Here is a 5,422-nt window from a genome sequence, read left to right on the forward strand (position 1 = left end):
ATGTCAAACCTGCATTCATCACATACACTAAAAACACAATGTCTAAGCTGCATTCATCACATGCATTGAACAACTCATTGTCAAACATTCATTATTAAATAAATACATCAAACATAATAATACACATTGTATCTAACTTTATTTGACCCACAAATAGGTGATAAAGACATACAACATCAAAGTAGTATGTCACTTCAAGACATACAAAATCACAAAATGATGAATGTCAACCACTACCACCCACTCCTGAAGCCAACTTCATTCGACCAACTGTGTTGTCATGCAACGGTTTGAAACTAAATCCAAACCAAATGATGCACAAGCACAATCCACAAACGATCCATGAACACACTAGCATTGTCTCGTAATTTTTCTTTCCTGCATGGAATCTAATCTGTCAAGTCTCAATTTCTTTATGATATTCAGTACTTTCATCAGCTATTACTGACTTAAGCTACTAGGTTTCCTTCTCCATTTCTGCCTTCATCTTCGCAATTTCTTTATCCATTTTAGACTTCAACTTCAACCATCCATTGACATCATTTCATTTCTGCCACCAAATGGTTATGTTTCTGCTTCAAAAGATTGAGTATCATTTTACCATGATCACACAATTCAAGATCAACCCAGTCAAAGAAACCACATTCTCTTCCAATCTACAAAATTTTGGGTCGGATTAATCACTGAATCATAACTAAAAAAAAAAATACTCACAAAAACCAAACGGACAGTGTAACAAACACCCAAAACATTACATAAATCCCAAGAACAGTGAATACGGAGATCCATAGCCAAATGCGTCAAATGAACATTCTTACCCGATCATCTCAAACATTTTTACTAAAACCCTAAAAAAAAAAAAAAAAAAAAAAAATCATACTAAACCACCAACCAAGATTAGACCTAAAAATATCGCTACTCAAATGCCTATTTTTTTGATACGAACAGCAAGAAACATGGACTAATTTACTTACCTTCCAATTTTCGCAGCTCACAAACCTCCTACCAAAATTTTCTTTAGTTTGGGCTATTCTCACGATAGTAGGATGCTCACAATAGCAAACCCGGCGAGGTCCAAGCGCGTTTCTTGCCCAGCTTTTCATCAACCCAGAACTTGAAAATTGGCTTGAGAAAGTCATATTTCACCTTAACCCTAAGCAGCAAGTACATTGCCTTCAAGAGAACAACGAAGAAGAAGCATTGTTCTTTTGAAATAAACGAATGGAAAGACCGGTGAATGTGGTAAGGTAGGGTTTTGTTTTAATTTTTTATTAAAGTCAAATGAAAAAGACACGTGGATTCATTTCGTCCATGTGTGGTGTTGGGAGCATTATAGGAACAATTTCAAAAAGATTGGCATGTGCAGCGCACATGTATGGCAAACCGTCCAACATAACGGATTCCTTTAACATAATGACAACATCGCAAAAAAAAAAAAAAATTGGGGAGGTACATTGTAAATTTTTAAACATGGGAGATAGAATCAACACAAGTGTACAACTGCAGGGGGGTAAAGTGTTTTTTCCCCTTTCATTAATTAATTGATTACTATTATGTTACTAATAATAAACTTAATAATTTTATTGGGCGTTACAAGAACTGTAGTGCGCCAAAATTTTCAGAAAAGAAAAAGAAAAGAGAACTACATTTTCGTAAGCATTAATCACGTTCATAAATGCAACCATTCCTTAAAATTGGTTCAAAACCTTTTTGTTTGAAAAACACCCCAAAATATCCAACTTCCAAGTTTTTGGCAGAACGTTCGAGGCAGGACCACACGAACATTAAACCTTAACTCTAACACAAATGTTCAACCTTGGACCACACGAACATTCTGCCTGCAACTCCAAAACCATTGGTAATAGTATGATATACAAATTTAATTGTACTTGCAAGCGCACCAGTCGTTTGTAATAAAATGTGTGCAAGTGCGAGGTCGAACCACAAGGAGTTGTGTTGCAAAAACCAATTTTCTAATTTAAATTAACCCTATTTCAACCTAGTTCAGAATTTTCAAATTGTGTAGCACAAAATAAAATAAACAAGATGCTTTAAAAAAAATTAATGGAAAAGCACTAAGGTTTTCCGAATCCGCCTCGCCAAATTAAACAACATATTCTTGCATTTTATGCATACACCCAACAAACAATTGGTTTTATACATTGTTCAAATTTTGTAAACCCGCATATTAAATCATTTGATGAATCCAACCGTTAAACAAATCAGAACAAATATAAAATTGAGATCAAATCATCCACTGTATCCGTATATCACAATGGATATAAGTCTCAATCAAATCATTCGATGTATCCATGGATGAAACACAACGAATATAAAACTTTGCATGAATAAAAAACAAATCATCCACTGTAGATCACAATGGATATAAGTCTCAATCAAATAAAATTAATCAAGCAATTGAATTAAATTTGAACAACAATTTTATTAAACATCGAATTGTATACATAAAATGACAAGAATATGAATGTTTATCAATGACGAGGCTTCATCTTCAACCTTAGTTGAAGGTTTTAGCCTCTCATGATAACAAAAATCATAACAAATTGAATTGACATCATGAAAAAAAACATAAAACTTATAATAGAATTGGAGTTCAAAGCTCCAAAAATCCAGAAAAGTCAAAAATTGACAAAGTACAGCGCCCCTGGTGGGTCTCTGTACGTTTACAATAGAAAAGAATGATATTTATAAGCTAATTTTAGGATCTCAGAACTGCCAGGTGGGCCGAGTGCGCTCGATCTCACTATATGTGCGCTCGAGCACACTACTTGCGGAATTAGCCAACTCTTGTGAAATATGACTTTGTAGATCTTTGAGTTAGCTTTCCAATGACATCAAGATTGCTTCAATCCGAGCTTTACAACTCTTGATATGGCCTCTTTCGTAGGACTCATCGGGTGCGAATCATCGCTCAATCTAAATTTGCTGCCAATGTTCCGTGAAGTGTCTTAAGCCCCAGAATTAATGGATTTTCTCTTTAAAGGCGCAGTTTTCCCTTAGAAAATGCAAATTAAGGGATCCAAATATGCAATATTTGGTACTCATCAAATACTCTCAAACTTACATTTTGCTAGCCCCTTAGCAAAACAAAATGAAAAAGAAAATGAAAGTAAGAAACATAAGTCCACTGTCGTGGGAGAGACGACATCGGACTTATGTTAAGATAAATATCTCAAATTCGTTGGAATCCCTATCAAATGAAACAACCAAGGCAAGATATGCATTTTTTTTTTTTTTTTTTTTTTTTTATAGGTTGTTCAATGCTTAGCTCCCTTAAGCTTTTTAATTGACCCATGTAACAAGTGTTAGGCCAATAACTCCCAAACTATATGGTTTTAAGGCACTAGATGTAAAACATCCCTAAGGGCTTAATGACTCAATTCAAAAAGGCTACGTAGTCAAACTAGCCATACAATTAACCAATCTTGAGTTTCACACCTTTTTGCGCGAACACTAAATGCTTAATAAGGCAAGAGGTCCGGTTACTCAGCGAGGACTCAAAATGATGATTTTTTTTTAAAAAAAAAAAAAATTTCATGCCAAGGTTATTCATTAACAAATCATCCAACAAATCTCAAGCTACACATGATTCAGTTCAAATTTCATTCTCATAGGCTCTATGTTAATGTGTTCGTGATATTCAACTCAAAACAAATGAAGTCTCTCTAGCTCAAAAATAAGTCAACGGATTCAGATTCCTATTGACATGATGATATGTTCAAAATGTTAAGTAAGCCACTGAAAATTAAATCACAGGTAGAGCTAACTCATGCTTAACAACAACATAGCAATTTTCCTTTTTTTTTTTTTTTAACAGATAAAAACAAACAAATAACACAAACAAACAAACAGATAGTGTTTTTGTTAGTTTCTAAAATCAATAGAATCGAGGAAGAGGAGCTTCAAAGTCAGGAGATGGCAAGAGGGCAATACATGATTGATGAGGATGCTTCTAGCAATTCTTATCATGAGCATGTCCAAGCCACCACTACATTTGGGAGTGAGGAAGTTGTCAAGGAGACTGTTAATGAGCCAAGTCTAGAGGATCCTTTGGAAGCATGCCTTGCTCAATTTGGAGATGATTTAGATTTGGATAAGTTACATGAGCAAGCACATGCAATATTGGATCCCACTCCTAAAGTGTGAACTGAGAATGGGGAAACCACTGAGATATCATTCCCTAACTCATCTTTATTAGTAGCTGAGCCTTTCATTGTGGATAACCATGAGGAGGAAGAAAAAGAGGAGTAGGTTAAGCAAATTGAGCCCCCACCAACTCCAAAAGTGTCCAATGACAAGGAAGTGAGTATTGAAGCTCATTCTTTCGTCACAATCCCCCTTGAGACAATTCATGAACCCCAAGCTTTAATTCTTCAATGTCTTAAAGAGCCATCCCAGGCTAAACTTCTCAAGGATCTATGCACACAAAATCACAAATCTAGGAACCATGTTCCTAAGAAGATTCTTCGAAGCAAGCAACTAGGCTACCTAAGGTGGCGAAACATCCTTCCGGAGGGATATCAAATTCTAAAGAAGAAAGGGTGGAAGAGTTTGGTCAGACACCCAAATGATCGGGGAAAGTACGGTATTTTTTCTTTTTTATTTTCCGCACTTTATTTTTGAGTCTTTTTCTTTTGTCAGATAATTTCTTGTCATTTTATTTTTTTATTTTTTTTGTTTCTGATAGCAATTAATCTTTTGACGTTAGTTTTTGTGAGAAAATATTGCTGTCAGTTTTTTTGACAGGTGTTTTGGTGTTCAAGTTTGGAGGACGCCCTGGCCTTTTTCACACCTCGATGTTCAGTACTTCTGGTAATGTATTTCGTTACTACACATTGAGGGCAATGTATAATTTAAGTTTCGGGGTATGGAAAGACACTATGGTTTTTTTTTTTTCTTTTACTTTTCCTTGTGATTTTGTTATCATGAGAGGCTAAATCTTCAACTAAGATTGGAGATGAAGCTTCACCATTGATTTGTTTGCGTATTTTCATGATTTGTTAGTACAATTCCATCGTATAATGTATTGTATGTTCGATTCAATTCAATTGTGTGACAAAATTGTGATTGATTGTTGTTTATAAATCGTGAAAACATTGGATATTCATTGTGTTTCATCCAACGGATACATTTCATCTTTTGGCTTACTTTGCATATCCATTGTCTTTTGTAAAGCATCCATTGCAAAGCATCCGATCCACATAATTTGCACACGTTGCAAAAATTAATTTCTATCTAAACTAATTCTATTCTAACCTAGTTGCGAAGTTTTTTGTGCAAAATGATAAATTAAATAAATAAAAAATAAAAAAAAATAAAAAAAATAAAAAAAATAAAAAAAAACTGAAACTAAACAAATGGTAAACGAAACTAAGGTATTCAAAATCCACCTCACCAAATC

Source organism: Corylus avellana, chromosome ca8 (genome assembly GCF_901000735.1).
Source record: "Corylus avellana chromosome ca8, CavTom2PMs-1.0".
In the NCBI taxonomy this organism is placed as follows: Eukaryota; Viridiplantae; Streptophyta; class Magnoliopsida; order Fagales; family Betulaceae; genus Corylus; species Corylus avellana.